The following is a 22,646-nucleotide window of genomic DNA, read 5'->3' as shown; positions in this document are numbered from 1 at the left end:
ATTGTCCTTAAGAAAACACCAGGTTAATATGAACAAAATTATGTAAAAATGAACAATGGGATACTAAAATACAATCCATATTTCAGCTAAATACACACACCCACACACCCAAGCTGTCAATATAGAGACCATGCAAACATAATATTGAAGGAGACAAAGTCACCCAGCCTAGAGCTATCAGAAAGCAAGAGAAGAAAAAAGAAGAATCAATGATACATTGATAGCATAGGATACAAAGAGTTTCCATACCCCAGAACTGTCTCATGTCCTGCAGGCTAATACGGAGGCAGAAGAAAGGGAGGCAGCCTACACTACACTCATGCAAAACTGAAAACTGGCATCCAGCAGGGGTTATTACTTCTATAGCCAGACTGGAGAATGCTGACAAGACTGCACATTTCCTCCAGGTTGGCAGGATGACACAACAGTCTCAGCCATTCAAACAGGCTTCATGTTTCAAGCAGATCTATAGCAGAATTTCTCTCACACACAAACACATGTATGTATGTATGTATGTATGTATGTATGCATGTAAGTATGTATGTAAAAATTACTGAGGGTCTTGGTGGACCACTGAATGATTCAACCACAAATCCATTTTTAGAGGTTGGACGTGGGTGGCGCTGTGGGTTAAACCACAGAGCCTAGGGCTTGCTGATCAGAAGGTAGGCGGTTCAAATCCCCGCGACGGGGTGAGCTCCCGTTGCTCGGTCCCAGCTCCCGCCCACCTAGCAGTTTGAAAGCATGTCAAAAGTGCAAGTAGATAAATAGGTACCACTCCGGCAGGAAGGTAAACGGCATTTCCGTGCGTTGCTCTGGTTTGCCAGAAGCAGCTTTGTCATGCTGGCCACATGACCCGAAGCTGTACGCCGGCTCCCTCAGCCGCAAGATGAGCACCGCAACCCCGAAGTCGGACACAACTGGACCTAATGGTCAGGGGTCCCTTTACCTTACTATCCTCAAACCAAACCTAGACAGCATCTTAAAAAGCAGAGGCATCACCTTGCCGACAAAAGTCTGTATAGTTAAAGCTATGGTTTTCCCAGTAGTGATGTATGGAAGTGAGAGCTGGACCATAAAGAAGGCTGATCGCTGAAGAATTGATGCTTTTGAATTATGGTGCTAGAGGAGACTCTTGAGAGTCCCATGGACTGCAAGAAGATCAAACCTATCCATTCTTAAGGAAATCAGCCCTGAGTGCTCACTGGAAGGACAGATCCTGAAGCTGAGGCTCCAATACTTTGGCCACCTCATGAGAAGAGAAGACTCCCTGGAAAAGACCCTGATGTTGGGAAAGATTAAGGGCACAAGGAGAAGGGGACGACAGAGGATGAGATGGTTGGACAGTGTTCTCGAAGCTCCCAACATGAGTCTGACCAAACTGCGGGAGGCAGTGGAAGACAGGAGTGCCTGGCATGCTCTGGTCCATGGGGTCATGAAGAGTCGGACACGACCAAATGACTAAACAACAACAACAACTATCCTCAAAATATACACACACATATATATTACATATAAATAAGCTTAGAACTTCCACTCTCAGAGAAACTGGAATTAAATTTGCTGCTTCTTAATTTGAATGCAAAAACTTGAACAAGTAACCTCAGGTCCTTTGCAACTGCTAAGTTGGTGCAGTGGACTCACAAGGAGGGAGATGTTTGTGTGGCTGGCTGAAGTTTCACCTAGAGTTGTTTCATGCCTTGATTCTCAAGGTAACATCTGCTTCAGAATAAACCCACAGAAGAAATATCGGATTCATGTGTGCGTGCATCTGTCCATCCTATTCTGCACATGTTGGCGAAGCAACCTCTCCCAAACTATATATAGTCCTGTGAGATGAGAATTTTGCACAGGGTACCCATCTAGGGGCAATGGGCTTGTATGCAGGGTTTTCCCCCTCTACACTCCCATTTGCATACAGAGGCTGGGATCAGCCTTCAGAGCAGGATCTGTGCATTGGACCCAGGAAAGTGATGACTATCCAGCCATGATTAACACTCACATCCACATGCAGCTTTTCAAAGCACTGTTGGGGGGCGGACGCAAGAATGCCACTCTGCTCACACATCGCCTGAGCAACTGAGCAGTTACTCAGCAAACATGAAGCAAGCAGGCTATTTGTATTCTGATCCCATGCGCCACCATCCTGCTCAATGTTTCTGAAGGGAAATGCACTCCTTAGAAGATCTCTTTGAAACACGCCTGCGGGGGGGGGGGAGATATGTTGAGCTTTAAGATGCAATTTCTGGAGCTCACGCAGAGATCTAACAAAGCAAAATGTGGAATGGGACATAGGAATGTCTTAAAAATAAATTAGGATGGATTTGCACTAAATGGTGCTTCCTCCGCAAATCAGTGCAGTGGAAAGCAAGACGCCTGGTATGCCCTCCCCCCAACTGCTTCTGGTACCCCAGAACAATCTTAGACCCAGTGCTCCACACATCAGCGTGGACAAGTGTCCACCTGCTCTCTCTCCTGCAGGTCATGCTCTGACCCCAGTTGGACAGAGATGCAAACAAACCCCTCTTTACTAGACTGACCCTTATTTCCTGAGGAACCAAACACTAACTGAACCCTTTGGGATGCAGAGGGGGAGAAAGAGCAAAGAAAGTTGTCTCAGAGTGTAGACTGAACATCCCAAAATCAGATAGAGTGCCTCAGAATGAGGAAAAAATATACGACTATAGAAAATTTAACTCAGAAGTGAGTAAGCTGTGGTCCTACAGACGGCATTGGACTAAAACTCACATCAGCCCAACCCCACAGCTGCCACATCCTTTATTTAAGGTATGTTGAGATACGTAGTGAAACAAAGCATGAGAAATAAAATACAGAAAGGGTAAAAATCAGTTAAATTAAATCCCTGCTGGGATTAAAAAAAAATATATTCAGTAGGTGCTGGAAGTTCAACAAAGGCTCTGCCCAACTGGAAGGGAGTTCCACAAAATAGGGTGCAACCATTTTATTTGTTTAAAATTTATGCATCACTTGATTTTGTTAAAAACCTCAAAGTAGTATACAAAAGATTAAAAAGTAAAATGGGGTGGGGGGGAATGCAACCCTACTTTAAAATATACAGAAGTTCACTCTGCGGTCCAAGGGCAGATTACAGCATTAAAACCAATAGTAAAACAAACAACCATAAAAATAAGGTGGGTTCTAAAAACATTTACCTCAAGTGTCAAAAACCAGCATTCTCCAAAAGCCTAGAATAATAGAATTGTAGAGCTGGAAGGGACCATCCAGCCCAACCCCTAGCAATGCAGGACTATGTAGCTGTCCCACATGGGGATCAAACCAATGACCTTGATGTTATCAGCACTATGCTCTAACCAACTCAGCTATCCAGTGTATAATAAAGACACCAGACACACAATGCTGAATGCACAGCTCCTGCTGGATACAAGCCAGGCATCAGAGCCATGAGGGAACCATCAGCAGTGACCCCCCAGGAAGACCTCCATGATCTGGCAGGGATATAAGGAACTAGATGGTCCTTGGGGCATCTGGCACCCATGTTAATAAGGGCACTGTAAATTAATACAAGCACCCAGGGCAAGCTCTTGACCAGGCTCTTAGCTCAATCCATCAGTATCTAGCAATGTGGGTCCTTTATTGGCAACTTACAAGTTTTTCCTGGGAAATATCTGTTGGAGCTTTTGTTTTAAACTGGAAAAGCCTCAAAAACAGTTTAGCACTTGGAAAACACTAATGGCGTCCAGCAACTCTTCCTGCTGCGCTTCCCTGCTTCTCCAGTGCTTTTGCAGAGTTGTTCAAACTTCAAACTTCTTCTTGCGCAATGCTGTGTGTGTCTTTCTTGCCAGCAAATAAACTCCACGGAGTCCAGCTTGTTTTAAGCAAGCAAGCTTTATTTACAAGCATAAATCAACGAACATTCTTTCCCCAGAGATACAGACGACATGTCTCTCTCCGGTTAAAAGTGAAACTGAACAGCAGGGGCATAGCTAGCCGCTGGGCTGCCGGAGGTGGCAAGCCAAGCGGCACCCCTGGGGGCGGGGCGTCGCTCCGTGCGCATGACGTCATGACACATGCGCATGGAGTGACGCCTCCGCCCGCCCCTCTCCTTTCCCCGCGGGCTCCGCTCAGGGAGCGCAGCAGGTTTTTCTGTCGACACGCTCCCTGAGCGGAGCCATCCCGGGGCATGGAGAGGGGTTGGGCCAGCGAGGGGGGTGACACCCCTCCTCACTGGCCTGCCCCTCTCCATTTCCCGCTGCCTCAGGGAGCGGAGCGGCGAAAAAAGCCACTGAAAGGGGGAAAGCCCCCTCTTTCAGTGGCTTTTTTCGCCGCTGGCTGGAGGCGGGGATTGCGGGGGGCGGGGCATCACCCCCGAGTGTCACCCCCCCAGGGCACTACCGGGGCCCCCCACCCCCCTCGCTACACCCCTGCTGAACAGAAAAAACAGTGCGTCACAAATCACATAGACATCCTGTATACAGCAGATACCCCGGATGTTGTGACACATCTTCCCTGTGGGAGTGGCGAATCTGTTGAGCTTATTAACCCTAAAAGCTCCAAACCTCACAATATCCCCTTGTCAGGCCTATCCCACACTGGCTCTTTCTACCTGGGTAACCACCCGCTGGGGATCGTTGGCAGGTCACAGGTTTAGGCAGAGGCTCAGTGATATATGACCAGTCATGTATTCAAGAGGGTGAGAAAGGTTTAGTCTCCAAGACTGTGGCCTCTTTCAGTCCTATTCTAGGCCTGCTGTGTGGAGCACTCATTGAGGCCTGCACTTTTCTGATCAATGCTACAATGGCAGCTGTGCAGGGTCTGTCAGATCATGGAGAACCATCTTTCTCTCTGCTTTGCTAGATTGTGCTTTGACCTGCTCCCACTACCACTGGTAGATACCACCAGTACCCACATCCCCCTCATAGCTGTCAACCCTCCCTGCTGTTTCCCAATGCTATAATAAGGGAATTTCCCACAAAAAAGGGAAAGGTTGACAGCTATGATCCCCTGCCATGCTCACAGAGGTCTTCACTCAACAGCTGTGGGATCCCAAGCAACTGCAACAAGGTACCAATATTCAGGATGCCAAGGGCGCAGTCATGTTGGGTGGAATTAACCATATCTTAATCTTTGTTATGAAGAGGCTGCCCCGTCCTGCTTTGGACTTTGTGCCCATTTATCTCAAAGAACTATTTCAGGATCTCCTCAACCTCCCCTCCCTTCCATTGGAACAATCGTTGTGTTAGAAGTGTGGCCTCAGCATTTGTCCAGAAGAAACCCAGGGAGAATTACTGCCCTGCTGCTCTCATTGGGAAGCCTGTGTGAAGATGCTAAGCAGGGAGGGAAAACCATTTTTATCCATTAGGCAGGCAGTCCAGCCAGATCAATACTAGATCAAAGGTGTCTAGCAGAAGACGGTCCCTGCAATCCATCATGGTGCTCTCAGGCCCCTTCTACATTATCCAGGCAGCAGGAACTGATGGAGTGGGGGCAGACTAGAGGGGAAAGAGGTACTGTAGCTGCTTTGTAGTCTATCTATAGACAACGATCTGCTTGCAAAAGGCTCCACATTATGAACAGAGAGAATCTCTTTGTGCTTCTGAACAGTACATAAACATGACTGGCAGTAACATTCTGGTGCTGGCGCTTTTAATTTAGTGGCACCTACGGAAAACAATCCCACATAGGACTCACATGATGGGCACGAACCAAGATGTTAGGCTAACTGTAGAGTGGATTCGCTTGAAAGGCTTTTCCAAATAGCTCCTCAATTGTTTCGCATCCCATTTGCAGGCAGTTGTGTAACTTGAGCATGAGGCTTCCCCTGCTAGAATCTCGGCTAGAATTCTTGGCCTCGCTGGCGCTGCTCAATGCCCTTGCCAGAAAACTATTTTGCAAAAGAAGGTAGCAGCATCTCACCTTCACACACTGTGCTATTATTCCCCACAGCAATACCCATTTCATGCAACCTGGGGCCTAAGGTGCTTTTTAAAAAGATTAAGGCAATTACAGATAATGGATAGCTAAGCTTTCCTGGCAGGAGGAGCAAAGGAAGGATATATATTAAGCTCAGGAGAGGTCCCAGATTCAATTCCTGGTATCTCCAGTCAGGGCTGGGAAAGATGCCTGAACGAAACCCTAGAGAGCCCCATGGACCCCTCCAGTGGTTGCTGGTCCTCAGCTCCCATCATCTTGGACTACTGGTCATGTTGATGCAAGATGGCATCCAACATTAGTGGGGTTTTTTTTTTGCAGTACTGCTGCTTCTTGCTAGCATGTGGGTTGCAAGATATATTCCCCGACGTGTAGTAATAATGCTACTTACTGTGCTTTTATTCTGGGATTTTACAGACTTGTCTATGTTGGTGTTTTTTGCTTGCTTGTTTTTTTTTTTTAATTCATTGCATTGCCCTTCCACTGTTGATTCCCATGGTGAGAATGGCTTAGCATCCTTTCCCCCACCTCATATTTCGTTTTAACCTTGGGCAGCGCAGAATGAATCCGCAGAACAAAATATTGTCCTTCATTATACTCTCAATGGTTGGACCATTTTTTTTAAAGCTACTAAACCTGCACCTGCATAGCTATACTTAATTTGAAAACTCAAATTTTCCCCTAAACCTTCACAGTTCAACAAATAAATTAGCATTCAAAACCACCTAGAGATGCTTGAATGACTAGCGGTATATAAATATTACTAGTAAATAAAATACCTGTGATGGAATTCCATCTGTTGAACTAACTTATGTTTCATTTTATTTTATTTTGGAGGTGTGTGCTAAATTCTGTTTTACTGAGGCCTCGCCCCCTTTTAAGGAATTTATGTTTTACTTTGTGTTTTTTTCCCTTTCTTTTGATGTTTCACCTAGAGAAATGTATGCCTTAGAATGACATACAAAGGTCAGTCCTCCTTAATATGCCCTGAACTGCACAGTTCTCAGCAGCTAGAGGTCACAAATGGAAAATGTTGCCAGTGCTGCAGAGAGTGGTTAGCGTTCATTAGTGTGAAACTGTTTTTTTTTTTTTTTTTTTTTTTTTTTACCATGCACTAAGTAGCCAACTGGGGAGCATCCTTTCCCCGGCAGCAAAAACAGAGTAAAGGAACGCTAAATACACCACAGTTATCCCATACAACCTGACCCAAATCACATCCTTATTTGCAAGCACAGGGCAGAGATTTTCCATTTAAGAATTTTGACGTTTAATATTTAAATAGGTGCGTGGAGGTGCGCCTGCATCAACCTTTTAATAAAGAAAGGGGGGGAGGCACACTGAACTCTAAGCACACACAACTCTCTGGGCTGGTGCACATGCCAGGGTTTCTAAAAAGTGAAATTTCAGATACAATCTACTTCCTGCACTTTACAAGATGGACATGCACCGAAGAGCTGCATGACCCATCAAGAGGATGCAGTACCTCCCATTTTTAATTGCACCTCCAACTGGCATGTAAGAAAGACATGGCATTACCAATGAACGAGATATAGTGGCGTATTCCATACACTGGGACCCCTGAGCTGCAATTTCATTTATGAAAAATACTCCCCACCACCCAAAGAGTGCTATATTGGGGTGGATGAAGTGAATATTGTTTATATATAGCAGACAGATGAAGAATCTAAAGTTCTTTAGTTTCTTAACTTTATTTTCCTTTCTCTCTCTTTTAATATATTTTCTATTTCTTTTTCTCTATATCTCTCTCTTTTCTCTCTCTGTTTTTATCTTATTTAGATTAATATTTTAGTTTGGATAAAAAAGGTATCTGATATTAAAGCTTTGTGTTTCTCTCTATAAACCCTAATAAAAATTATTATTAAAAACTAAAGTAAGATATGCCCCCCCGGGACTTCAGTGTGGATTGTAGATGGCAGCAGGTTACCTGTGCCTGTGTAAGTCTCACCTGAGCTAGGAGGCCAATGGTCTGACTCCCTAATAAGGCAGCTTCCTAAGGTCACTGCGAAGCTTAGGAAGAGCACCTGTATCTTTGAACAACTAGAAATACAGAGGGGCAAGAATAAAGAGAGAAGAAATCCAAAAATGATATCCAGCGATTCCAGACTCCATGTTTAAAACTGAACTATGCCAAGAGAAGGAAGGGTTAAGTGATGTTATACAGTATGTATGACTGAATAGTGCTTTGAATGTGTCGCCTGCTGTGTCCTGTCGAAATGCCAGCTAGCATTATAATTAGAGGTGTACCAGCATTCTAGAATAGGTCATTTAAGTCAGCTTCTCCAAATTAAAAGTTGATGCCACCAACAGCTGCTAGGAAAGATTGCCTACAAAAGAAGAAGCTTCTTCAACATTTAAATGCCACCAAGACACACTTCATTCTTCAATGAGGAAAAAAATGAATGCCAACAGCATCCATCTCTACATTACCTATGGTGAATGAATGAGGGAAAGAAGACAAGAGAAACTGAATGATTTAATAAGCCTGAAAAGGGTAAAACACTATAGGTGGGCCCTGTTTTGATATGCAATCAGCTAATCTGCCACCTGTTAACTTTGCTTTAAAATCATCCTGATTCTGTGCTAAAAGAATCAACCCATCATTTCCCTATATTATTATAAATAGAATGACATTCCTACTCTGCATTAATAATTGCCAAATATAAAGCCAGCATGTTTATGCCATAATCCGTATAATCAAATTCTCTTTCACCTCTTCTGATTCCTTCAGGTATGGACACCTTCTGGACCACTTTTCTGGGATGGAGACAAAGGGCACCATGCTTCCACTTCTATCTTGATGGCTCTTTCCAGAAGATGCAAGGTAACACTGGAGGATCTGCAATATTCTATTTTGTTTCATCTACATGAAACTTCTGACATCATCTTGGTGGCCAATAAGCTGATGAAACCAAACTTTCACCTTTTCATCAAATTCAGGTAAGGCTAGTAAGTTTCTAGATTGAGGTGTGTAGTCAATAAAGAACTGATCAGCAAATAAAGCAGAAGCTCAGTGCTGACACAATGAAACCATTTTGGTGGATGGTTCATCTGACTTGAGAAGGTAGAATTCAGCTTGTTCTGTATAGAATTGCGTTCACCAAAAAGAATCAGGTTCACAGCTTAGGGGTGCTCTGAGAGTCAGCCTTATCCTTGGAGGCCCAAGTGATTTCTGTGGCAGAAAGCACCTTCCACCAGTTCAAGCTGGTGTGCCAACTGCAATCACACTTGGCCATGGTTACCCACACTCCAGTAACATCTCATTTTGACTGTTGTTACACAGTGTACATGGAGTTGCATTGAAACACTTCTTGGAAACTTCTGTTTGGTTCCATACACAACAGAAAGGTCTAGTCAAATGGAACATACCCTGTTATTGGCTTTGAAAAAGGACTGGCTCCAAGTTTGCTTCAAAGCACAAGACAGTGCTCATTTTAACCTTTAGATCAGGATGGGGAGCCTATGGTCCACCTAATTTTGCTGGACCACAACTCCAATTACCCCTGACCATTGGCCAAGGGGTCTGGATCTAATGGAAGCTGCAGACCTAACACCACCCACAAGGCCATAGGTTCCCATCTCTGCCCTAAAAGCTCTGCAAGCATTTCTACTGTGGTTACTGCATAGGATGCAGCGGTGCAAGTGTGTGCGATAGGCTCTTATTTGGAGTCACTTGCAGTGGAAATATGCATGAGACAGCAACTCATACCAGCTCAAGCCTCCTCTACCTTTGTGATGGAACTGTATTTATTTCTTTAATATTTACTTATTGCTTACATTTATATTCCAACTTTTCCTCTACAGTAAATGCTTTAGAGGCAGAACCCTGCCACTCAATAGCAGGAGCATTTATCCAGCTGTTGTTATTGTTGTTGTTTTATTAAAAAGGTGGTGGGAGTTTAAACTAGCAAGGCCACTCTCTCCCCTTTGTCAGCAGTTCTGCCCTTAGAACTAATCACAAAAATACAGAGGAAATAGAGAGGTTGAAATAAAGACAGGCTCAGCTGAGGGGAAAGGGACGGGAGGCAGCACCTAGAAATATTTGTGCAGGATGGGTGAGGCAAAGGGTTGACTCATAACCAGACGACTGAGAAAATGGCAGATGACATGAGATAAGAAGGGGAGGGATGGGGGAACAAAGAGAAGATAGAGTGCACCAGAGACAGGCAAAAGGGGAAAGCAGTGCTGTCAAGCATCCTGATGTATAATTAAAAGCCATCCCGATCTCCCACTGAGTGGAAACTGCTTCCCCCCCCCCATTAGCCATGCTTGGGCAGCTGGAGACTACGTCATACTTAACAGGGGTCCCTGGGGAGGGGGGGAGCATTGCGATAGTGACTACTGACAGCAGGACAGCCACCCAGACAAGAGTTGGCAAGGGAGTGGCAGCCAGATGGTGCCACCACCAAAGTCACACAGAATTGGTGGTGCGGGGGGTGGGGGGAGCTGGCATCCATACCTGAGGGGGTGAACCACAGAGTGCCACCAGTGGCTGCTCTCTTTGTGGCAGTTGGAGCTAATAATTCCGAAGCCCATACACCACGCACAACGAACTGGGCACTTTTCCACATCGAGCCAGCTGGTGTGCAGCCTCTTCAGCGGCACTTCCGCTCCAACACAGTGGGAGAGACCATCCAATTCGCTTTGTGTTTGCCGTTGGCCTTTTTTCATTATTAAAAAAAAAAGAAAGAAAGGAGAAAAGAATGTGGTCCTGACAGCAGGTACGCAAATACAGAGTGCCGCTCTTCACAGTTGCCAGGCAACAGACGGCAAAGTGAGCACAGCAGCCTAAGGGGTCAGGCGGAGCTAGCAGAACTCTAGGTGACGAGCTTCAGGCCACATCATTGCTGCATGGACATAAACACCCAATTAACGTGGGAGCCAAGCCAATGCCTGCCCACTAAGGAGGGCACCCTTCCGACCTCTGGCTGTAGTTGCTCCTAGATGCAAGAGCGCCCCGGACTGGAGCTGTAAGCACACTTAACAGGTTGTAAAAAGGTAAAGGGACCCCTGACCATTACGTCCAGTTGTGGGCGACTCTGGAGCTGTGCGCCAACTCCCTGGAACTGACTCCCAAGCAAACATGCACAGCGGTGCACTATTAGGCTGCATGCACCTTGTGCATTTAAAGCACATGGCAACCCCCAAAGAATCCTGGGAACTGTGCTTTACCCCTCACAGAGCTACAATGCGCAGCACACGTAACAAGTTACATTTCCCAGGATTCCTTGGAGGAGGGGAGTCATGTGCTTTAAATATCTGGTATGTACACAGCCTGAGTATGTCTCCCTCCCTGCCTCTTTCCTGAAACAGCTAAATATGGCCGTGACCCCAAAGTACAAAAAGGTCACACTGAAGAGTTGCGAAATTATAACAATTCTTCAGAAATTCTGTTGGGCAGTTTGCAAGTCATATGGCCACAGCAGAAAGCGACAGGAACGAGTGTTTCATAATCCAGCACAAAGCAAACCAGAAGAACCCTCGATTTCTGTGGACTTGAGTTGAATTCAAGGATGTCCACGTTCTGTCATGAATTTAATTCTGTGTTCAACTGTAGCCACAGTGCTTAAATACGTGACTTAAGCCATGTAATTAAACACAACTGGTTCACTTGCTGATTTAGGAGACGGATCCTTTCTACACCTACTGGAGGTTTCATCACATGAAATGATGGGTGCCACTCTTCAGTACAGTTCGTCAGTGAATGCAATGGGATGAAGGGGGTCAGGATGTAAACCATCAATGAGGGATATGGGTTAGATGCAGTTCACTAAATGAGGTAAAGGTAAAAGGTAAATGAACACAGAAGTCTTAAGACCAGACCAATAGCTTCTCTGGCCCAGTATTCTGCCTCCTACAGGGAAAATGTGCATGAGATAGAAACAGAAGGATTGACTTGCTGAATCAGTCCAATGGTCCATCTCACCCACCAACTGCAATCAAGTAGATACTCACAAGCAGCCTTTGAAGAAAATAAACCTCCCTGTCCCCAGCATCTCATATTCAGAGATAGGTGCCCAAATGGTGGAGATTCCATTCAGACTACCGTGGCTTATAACAAGGGTTGGAAACCTCAGGCCTGAGGGTCAAGTGCAGCCCTCCAGGCCTCTGTAACTGACCTCTGGGACTTTCCTAGGACACACCCCTCACTGGTGGTCCTCCACATCTTTTGCACTCTAATCATGTCTCTTCCTTGCTTGAAGAGGTACATGTGGATACTGCTTGGTGGGACTGAAACTGTACCCTACCGTGCAAAGAGAAGAGTCACATTCATTGCTCCACTAGCCATTGACATGCGGCCCCCCAGAAGGTTCCCCAGTGGGGAATGCGGACCTTGGGCTGAAAAAGGTTGCCCACTCCTGGTTTATACCCATCAAAGAGGGTCCCCATGGATTTGCTTGATCCCTTCTCAAAGCCATCTAAGCCAGCAGCCATCACCACCACCTTGCAGCAAAAAATTCCTGGTTAATCAAATGCTGCATGAAGAAATATACCCGATTAGTGATTCTGAACCTGCTTCCATTCAATGAAAGTGGATGACTCCAAGTTCTACTGTTTTGGGGAAAAACAAAACAAAAACCAAGTCCTCTCTGTTCGCTCTTTCTGCACCATTTGTTACATTTCCTCTTAAGTTTCATTCTGAAAAATGAGAGGCAACAGAAAAGAGACCTGTCCTTTTAAGCTTTTCTTTGTAGAGATCATCATTTTACTTGCAGTTTTTTAAACCTTCTCCAGCTCCGTTTCTCCTTTTTGAAATGGAGTCACAAGAACAGAACACAGCACTATAGATTTACAGGGAGACATAATATAGGTTTACAAGGGTATATAATAGCTACTGTTTTATTTTCAATTCCCCTTTCCCCCATGGATTTAGCATTGTAAAAATACAATACAAATTGTAAAAAAAAAAAATACAAACTAATCCAAACGTATTAGCAAAAATAATGCTCTTTTCCTATAAAGGGAACCTGTTGTGTAAGTTAACATTGAGAGAGAGAGAGAGAGAGAGAGAGAGAGAGAGAGAGAGAGAAACACATATCATGGGGCGGGGAAATAAAAATACTCCAAATTACTCCAATTCCAGCTCCTATTGATTAAAGCTGATATGTATTTTATGAATGTTGTTTTTGTGTTGCTTAAGGTAAAGTGGGATGATGAAACAATTCTACATGGCCTTCTGCCATGATCTCATGCTCTTTAAGGAACATGGATAAGGCTGCAGTCCAACCTCACTTACCTGAGAGTAAGCCCCATTGACGCAAACAACTTACTTTCGAGTAGGCATGGGCTGCATTCACATGGTAGCTTACTCAATTTTCCCTATTCATGTCCACATTATAGCTGAGCTTTCACGCAATGTAAAAGCCACTTCTGGAACTATGCAGCACATCTTTAACACTGAGGATTTTGATCTGGGGCTGCAGAGTTTACCCTCAAATCAAAGGGAAACTATTCCTGGGCATTACACACACCACACACAATCCCCAATATGAGCATTAAGCAGAGAGAAGGATCTAAAACATTTGTTTTGCCCCTTGGCAAAAAAATATAAATTACTGATTGACCTAAGTAAAAGACTGTTGTAAAATAAAAGTGGGGAAGAGAACTGGGATTTACTATCCCAGAGTCAATATGGCTTAAGATTTGGCGTTTTGTGAAAGATTCTTCATTAAGTTTATCAATAAGGGAAGTTCAGTGGAAACTGTTACCGCACTGGTATTTAACACCCTGCCAGATTGAATAGAAAGTGTATGGAAACATGTTGTGCTGCTAAATGCACACACATTACACTTGTTATGGGAATATCAGCATACTTACGGATTTTGGGAGGGAACTGTGTGTCAAATATCAATGAGAGGGTGAACTCTGAGATTTCCTCAGGGTTGATCTGGTTTAACTGGATTGAGGAAGATATTTGTGGAGAAAAGAAGTCTTTAGTTAAGATCCTGTTGATAACGGCTACAATAATTTGGGCTCGCAGATGGAAAAACCCGGAAACTCCACCCATATGGGAACAGATACTTGAAGTGCTTAGAGTTGGCAGAGGGGACACTTTGACAGATTGATCCATTATGAGAAATGGAAGTACCAATATTGTAAAGTTTGCTGGAAGGTGGTTGTGTTTTGTAAACTATTCGAACATGAATTACGGAAACAGCAGACTGGAAGGACCTTTATTTCTGTAAATTATGAATAAAAATGTTTTGAAAATAAAAGCACTGTTGTTTGTTTACAAGATCTGGAAAGAAATCAGTTTGTTTTGCTTGCCCCAGCAATTCATTGAGAATTATATTTAAATATTTTGAGAGGGTTTTTAAACCTGCCCTTCAGTGCACATCACATATAAAATCCACCCATAAACTAAACATTGTGTTATATAAAAACACCATGTGAAAACCACATTATAACCTCTGAGGTGAACAGTAATAATCAAAGCACAGACATTAATCAACTGCAGACCGAAGTTAAAATGTCTTAAGAGTTCCCCCCAAAAAACAACAAAAATGGTACCATTTCCTCATGTGTGGTGCCATAATGAAAAAGGCCCTGTCTCTGCTATCTGTGAATTTATCGAATCTTACCAACAGGCCAAAAAGCAAGGCCTCAGTGGACGTATCCTGATCACCACATCAATAATTGATTCACAATGTCAATATATCTTAAGGTGTTAGGATGCTCCCCTTACTATCTTGAAAGCCAGTGTGTTTAGAGTGTCAGACTAGGGCCTGGAAGACTGGGATTTAATACCCACTCAGCCATGAAGCCTACTGGGTGACTGTGAGCCAGTCTTCGCCTGGGTTGTTGCAAGGAGAAAACAGAGAAAAGGAAAAGCATGCACACCACCCTGAACTCCTTGGTGGAAAGGTGGGCTAAAAATGTAATAAATAAGTATCTTGAGTTACTTTCAAATCATAGGTGCTGTTGCATTCTGTGAAGGCACCTCACAGTTTACTCCAAGGAAATTTGAGAGGTATTGATTACTCTGATCATCATGGGGCAAATCAGAGGTGAGGGGGAAACTCACAATAATGGGGAGGGGTGTCTTTTCTTCACTTGGACTTATAAGATTGTATCAACAAGTTGAGTTTAAAGTAAGCTAACAGGACAGTTTCTCTCCACACTGGTAATCTCTAAAGAAAAAAAAGTGAATAGTAAAGATGGTTTTGACAGCTTACAATTCCCAACTCCCCCCACCCCCCGAGCATCTTCCCTGAAAATCATCATGACATGCAATAAATATCCCAGGAAACATTTGGGTATTATTTTTCATATTACAGTTCTAGTTCTAGTCACCTGAGTCACATTTGCTGAATTTGCAGTACAAGCTATTCACCTCTAGCAGCTGTGCTATGCCACATCACTGAACAATATTCTCATATAAACGTGCTACAAGCAGACACTAGCAAGGCTATGCTTGCAATTTTCAGACATAGGTCTTTACCAGATCATTGAATGCAGATCTGTTTGTCAGTCTTGCTTCCTTCCCCAAATGCTTTCTGCTTGGTATAGCTAACTTAAAACACAATCCATATCTTTATGCAATTAAGAGTATCATTTTTGCCTCCCTTCACAAGTTCCAGAACTGTTATGTCCAGTGAGAAACTGAGCAAGTTTGTGGATCTGTGACGTCACAGGCATCAACCAGTCAGCACCCAGTGCAAACCCATCTTCTCTGGGAAATTCAAAAGAACTGTTCCCCCCAGAACTCAACCCTAGATAAAAACAGACCATAGCATGTGAGTAACCCCCACAACTTAAGCCAGTGTTTTTCAACCTTTTTTGGGCAAAGGCACACTTGTTTCATGAAAAAAATCACGAGGCACACCACCATTAGAAAATGTTAAAAAATTTAACTCTGTGCCTATATTGACTATATATAAAGTAATTCTCTTGAATAGGAATCAAATAAACACAAAGAAAGTATTTTATAATTACTTTTCAATTTTTCCCACGGCACACCAGGCAACATCTCGCGGCACACTAGTGTGCCGCGGAACAGTGGTTGAAAAACACTGACTTAAGCAATATTTTGTTTGTATGCAGCCAGTGTTACAGGTAGCCAACTTCATAAAGAATAAAGGCCCTAAAGTCTTAATATGAATAAAACCTAAGAGCAGCCCTTCAGAATCAGCAATGTACATACAAATTATCAAGCTGCAGGGTATAATAATCAGCTGTGTAAAAGTTCACCATAGAAATATACCTGGAGAGTCTACAATTTGGGAATTAAACTGAAGGTTTTAATTTTGACCTCACACACAAATTATCTTGATTTCCAATATTTCAGGGGCCAGTTTTCACCCTCTGGCATACAGGGCCGCAGTAGTAATGTTTGCCCTGGGCCTCCCACACCTGTACAAGCCACCTTTCAACTGTGTGTGGAGGGCTATTGTTATTGTTCGTTATTATGGTATATATTTTTGTGTTTTCATATTGTAAACCACCCTGTGATCTTTGGGTGAAGGGTGGTATAGAAACTGAAGTAATAATTTCCTGGAGCGGCACTACATTGGGCACCGAGACAAAGGCCAACACCCAGTCTACTGTGGTGACCAAATATGCCTGAGGCAGCACGTCTTTGTAAGAGGTGATACACGACAGGCCACTTTACCTCAGACCGAAAGCTGGCTCAGCATGTTCTGAGTATAAAGCTAAAGTGTATCTGCTGCACATACCTCAGAGAGGCAGGCTAGGAGCATTTTTGTCTGTGGGGATGAGGCTTCTACCACCATCACTGCTCAGGAGAGTCATCATCCCCAACAGCCATGCAGTGCAGAAAAGCTTTTGGAATGTATACAGCACAAGCAGGTCCTATTGCAAGCCATTTCTGAAGGTTGGAACCTTTTCCCCTATCATACTTCTTCCTTCCAGAAAAGACACAAACTTGCTGATAATCCAGCTTCCTGCTTTGTTACCTTTGTTATCAAGCCCTGCCAAGCATCCTACCCTGGCACAATACACCAACACACACAATCCAGTTTCTTATAAGGGATGGTCCAAAACCTGAGATGTCACATCCCTAATAAATAGCTCTGTGCTGTGCATGCAAAGACTCAATTTTCATAATCATTTCAAAAACACGAGCCCCACTTCCACTGCTACGGCATATACATGGTTATATAAAAGTTTAGCATCTTGCCCACTATTTTGATATTAATTCCTCTCTGAACAGTACATAGAACCAAGGAGTCACCTGCATAGAGGAGACTATAAATAAGATTGGGTGGGAGGAACTAAGAGTGTGAAATGAGGCTTGTTAGCGCTTTAATCAACCCTCACTTAATATTCCAATCAATAACAGTTGATTGCAAAGGTTACTGATACTGGGAGGCACAGTCAACTCAAATAGCCAAGTTGCTTTGGTCAGTATTATCTAACGAGCTACAAACATTTTGTTACTTTCTACACAGTGCTATACAGAGCAATCCTGAACATGTCTATTCAGAAGTAGGCCTCACTTGTTTCCAGGCAAGTGGGTGTAGGACTACAGTCATAGACATCTGGCAGATAGCCAATGGCCTGGATCAAACAGCAACAATTCCTGCTAGGTTAATAAGATGGTTTGTCAAGTAACCACTAAAGAGCACTTGGTGATACTTGAACATGTAATCATGCAGGCTGGTAATAAAAGAGATCACAGGCTACACATCTTACTGTATAACTAAATGCAGCTTTGCAAATGCTAAAGGTCTAGGGCAGGCATCCCCAAACTCGGCCCTCCAGTTGTTTTGGGACTACAATTCCCATCATCCCTGACTACTGGTCTTGTTAGCTAGGGATGATCGGAGTTGCAGTCCCAAAACAGCTGGAGGGCCGAGTTTGGGAATGCCTGGTCTAGAGCAATCTTCCCCAACTTGATACTCTCCAGATGACTGGGCTATAATTCTCATTATCCCCGACAATTGTCCATGCTGGCCAGGACTGATAGAGGGCACCAGCTTGGGGAAATTTGGTTGAAAACAAAACACAAACATGCTTGCAAAAAATCAACTCTTCAGGGTCATTCAGATCAGGGGAGCAGGGAATCCACCTCGCTGTGTGTGACTTACAAAAAAAAGGATGCTCAAAGTGGGCATTTCTAAGGCTAGGTGCACATACGGTACTTTGCATCACATCTACTGTATAGGGAAAGTGTGGAGTCTTTGTTCCTAGGTAGTGAGGCATTTCACAATAACTACTAGAGTGGGGGATAATGCCATACATCAGTAAAGAAGAACTTGTGGTCCTCTAGATATCAGTGGGCTGCAACACTCATCACTGGCCATGCTGGCAGGGGCTGATGGGAATTGGAGCCCAACAACACGGGTCCCCGGTTCTTCACCCCATCATACATTAACCTGCCTTGGAAACCTGACCAGGAGAGACCCATCTCTTTGCACCCAATTCTTGCATCCTGCCATTATGTGGGTCAGCGAGCACTTCCCCTTCTAGATGGCTGGCAGTGGGGGTGGTTCAGAGAACTGTGCAATTCAAATTGCATTTTGAATGCATTGCGTAAAAACCACGTTGCAGAGAATAGAAGCCAAATGACCTTGGCACCAAACAGACAGCTGCGTTTCAGACAATTGTGCTGGTTTTATATTATTGATCAAAAAATAACTTTCAGCTGATCAATTTTTTCCATCCGTGATTATTTCCCTGCCACCCACTCCCAGTTTCACAGCACTATTACCTGTCCTCAGGGCAAAAAAAGGCTAGAGCAACTGGCTTTGCCTTTCTCCTCCCTTATCTGTCTTCTCTGACTTTTGCATCTGCCTGTTGCATTGTGCTTTGAGCTTCACGTCTGCTGCATGTTTATGGGCTTCCAAAGATTGACCTTGGGATGGAGGCCCCTGAATATATCTGGTACTTTATCTGTTACCTTGCTATGAAGACCTTCAATGCCATTCATAGGCATATGTTCCTCAGTGAAAGGAGGAACCACATAGATTGGAAGGATCAAGGGACTAACTATTTGGTTTCTCTAGAACAGGGATGAGGGAAACACCAGGTGATGCTGGATTCCAACCCCTATCAGTCCAGCAGAGCCAATGGTCAGGATTGAAGAGATTTAAACTCCAGCAGCATCTGGGAGGACCATAGCCATCCCTGACCTAGAAAAATAGTCCATTTTAAAAAGAGAGTCTTTCCACCTTTAATGTTTTTTTTTAAAAATAACTTTTTAACTAGCCGTTCTTCAGCACATTGCCTTCAAGAGGACATTGCAAGCAACTTAATGGGGTGGTATTTACTGAGCTAGCTTCTGTGCTTTTTATCAGCAGCAGGAATCTAGCAGGCAAAGCTTATCCTGACATAGAGATCAAGCTGCAGAGAAGGTTTCTTCAGCTTCATACCAGCTGCTGTTAATGGCACAAGGAGCAAGCCCAGAAAAAGGTATGGCAGCCTTACAAGGAATGTATTTGAAAGAAAGCCATCCTGCAATTGTCCGACTAGCTTAAAAGATTGCTCGAAGGAAAAGGAATACTGTACTGTCCCATTCGTATCTTCTTTGAAAGATGGGAGAGACAAGAGAAAATCAAACTGGGAATGGCGTAGTGATTTTTTTCTTCTTCCATGAATATAAACCAAGATGTTAAAATATGCATCTATTTAAAATAAATCAGCATGAGTCAGCCTCTGCAAGTCTGGGGTCCTCCAGATTTTGTGACTACAAAACTCCCATCAGCCTCAGCCAGCAAAGTGCTGGGAAATAAAATCCAAAACATTTGGAAGGACATTAGATTGGCAGAAGGTCAGCATATGTATACAAGGAGTGATCCTTCTCAACTCTCAAGAGATGTCAGGGACATTAGCTTGATTTGGAAGAGTAAGAAGTAGTGTAGCCATTTCTGAACTACAAATATAAGCCAGTTTCAAGTCTACTTAAGTGCCTCATGACATATCATAGATTTGGGTGCTGCAAAGGGATTACAGCATGGTTTCAATGAGTTTAGGTAGGTATTTATCCCAAGGAAAAATGCTACAACAGCATATTCATTAGAGATATGCATTAATGGAAAGAGCTCCTGGTGTGCACCTAACAAAAACACACAAATAGGAAGCAATGGTTTAAAAGCAATGGTTTTAGAATTTGGAATCAACATAGCAAGAATAACGGAAACAAATTGAAATGAAGAGAACCTGTGGGGACATGGTTATCTCCAGATATAGAGTCTATAGATGGTGTAGCTCTGTATGCCAAAAGGGGCAGATTCCTACACAGAGTCATTGTGGACCCCAAAAAGTAATTTAGTACTGGTATGTGCTTTCACCCCCCTGATCAATATGCTCAGGGAGATATTGAAATGGTATCAAGGAAGTATCCAAAGGAGGAAAAGTTGTAGTTATGGGTGACTTCAACTACCCTCACATAGATAGTTTACAAATGTGTTCCAGTCATGAGAAAGATATAAAATTTCTAGAAACCCTAAATGATTGTGTCCTAGAACAATTGGTCACAGAACCAACCAGAGGGGCGATGACCCTGGACCAAATCTTGAGTGGCACCCAGGGCTTGATGTGAGATAATAAGAGTTGTTGAGCCAGTTGGGAGCAGTGACCATAGTGCTATTAAACTAAATATACATGCCAAGTAAATCCAACATGGTCACATTTGACTTCAGAACATGAAACTTCCCCCAATGAGGGGACAGGTAAGGAAGGTCAAATTACTTCAAAATGCTTGGGAGTTGTTTAACACAGTATTAGAAGCTCAGTTAGAGTGTATGCTGCAGACCAGGAAATATACCATGTGTTAGGAACTGTGAGTCTTCTGAGTAAGACTTCTATGAGGAAAAGGTTGCAATGTTTGGGACTTTTTGGTTTAGAGAAAAGGTGAGTAAAAGGAGATGTGATAGAAGTTCTCTCTGTGTGCTGTATGGTGAAAGTGGACAGAAAAATGTTTTTTCTCCCCCTCTCATAATACTAGAACACTTGGACATCCAATGAAGCTGAATGCTGGAAAATTCAAGACAGAGAAGAGAAAGCATTTCTTCACTCAGAGCATTGTTAAACTATGGAACTCACACCCACAGGAGGCACTGATGGCTACCAATCTGTATCGCTTTAGAAAAGGATTGCACAAATGAATGGAAGAGGAGGCTATCAACAGCTACTCGCCACAACGGCTATGTTGTACCTCCACTGTGAGAGGCAGTATGCCTCTGAAAACCAGTTGCTACCACAGGTGAGTGAGTGCTATTGTGCCCATGCACTGCTTGGGGGCTTTCCACAGCCATCTGGGTGACTGGCCTAGTTCAGCAATCTCTCCATATATTCCTAAAGCTTGCTCCCCAAACCTAGGGTCATGTATGTTGCTACCCAGCAGCGGGAGAGGAGTTGGGGACTGGGAGGCACATCAGGTTCATAGGCAATATGTCATTTGCCAGGAGGGGAAATAATGGGAGAGGCCTTCTGATGCCCTTCCCAGAAGCACCTGACACTAGTCTACCCTATGGGAAGTGAGATGCTTGAACAGGTGGATCTTTGATGTGATGAAGAGCAGGGCTGTATATGTTCAGAGGCACTCTTAAGATTTCACACATTCCAGAAGTGAAATTCAGATTCTGAATTGGGCAAGGGGAGAGAGAAATAGCAAAATGTTTATTGCGAACTGCTATACACTGTATTCTTTTTATTGTAAGCTATAATACTGTAAGAGATTTAAAGTCGAGTCTATGAAATGCCTAGGAAAGTAAAGCAAAACAGATCCTGGAGGTTGAGGTTTCAGCCCTGGGGCAGCTGCCCCTCCGTCCCCCCCTTGGGGTTGCAAATTGGACCAGGCAGATGGATCGCACATGCAGATGGGGTTCTGGCCACTTTCCTCCCAATGAAGGGATAGGGGCCAGAAATGGAAAGCTGGGAGAGAGCTGGGAGAGAGCATCTCCAGGTGGTGCTCGCTACTGGCTCTGCCTTCAGAGCCTGGGCAGGTATCTAATTTAATAGGGGGGGGGGAGGGGAAGACTCCGAGTCTCGGCCAGCAGCAGGGTGTGTCTTCTCTCCCGGGCCTCGCTTCTTTATTTGCACAAATCCTTCCCGGGGGGACCAGGAAAAAAATCGCCTCGTTAGGAATTTGCCTATTTGCACGGTGGGCAGGGAGAGAGGAGAGAGATGACATCTTCAGATAGCCCAGGGCTGGCTACTTCGACCCCCCCCCCCATCATCTATTTTCCAAAGGTGGTGGTTTCCCCCTCTCCGTCGAAAAAAGGGCACATTATCATCTCCTTGTATCTCTAACAAGGGCGGGGGGGGGGAGGAGAATCGGTTCTCCAAAAAGGCATCCACACCATGCCATCTAAAGCTGCTCCGCGCTTATCATTCCAGCGCCACTTTGATCTTCCCGTTTTCTCCTTCCATACCGCAGGCAGCAATTCCTGGGCTAGAAGGCTCTCCTCGCCCACCCCACCTCTCCGTGGGCACCCTCTCCCTCCGCACCCAAGAGCGGCGTTCTCACACACCCGGTCCCACAGATCAGACGGCGAAGCCGGAAAAAGGTGGGGGGAGGCGGGCGGGCGCCCATTGACAGAAGCGCTCCCGCCGGCAGGCAGGCAGAAGTTGCCGCAATGCAAGAGGCAGCGCGGGCACCTCGAATCCATTGCGGAGCGCGGGGCGTCGCTCCGGAGGATCCGCCGCCGTTTCCCACTCGCGGCCAAGGGCTTCGCGAGAAACACCTGCCGCAGCACCCGCCGCCGCCGCCCACACCCTTTGGCCAGGAAGGGCGCCGCGCCCGACGGCTACTA

At 44.5% G+C, this 22,646-nt stretch overlaps 1 protein-coding gene across 2 annotated transcripts in view; it reads right to left on the bottom strand.

The window, feature by feature from the left end:
* Window positions 1-22,646, bottom strand: part of RAB6B (RAB6B, member RAS oncogene family) — a 53,998-nt gene that overhangs the window by 30,932 nt on the left and 420 nt on the right. The window lies entirely within an intron of this gene.

The sequence above is a fragment of the Lacerta agilis genome, chromosome 5, assembly GCF_009819535.1.
Source record: "Lacerta agilis isolate rLacAgi1 chromosome 5, rLacAgi1.pri, whole genome shotgun sequence".
Classification (NCBI taxonomy): Eukaryota; Metazoa; Chordata; class Lepidosauria; order Squamata; family Lacertidae; genus Lacerta; species Lacerta agilis.
This window is presented reverse-complemented; position numbering and strand designations above follow the sequence as displayed.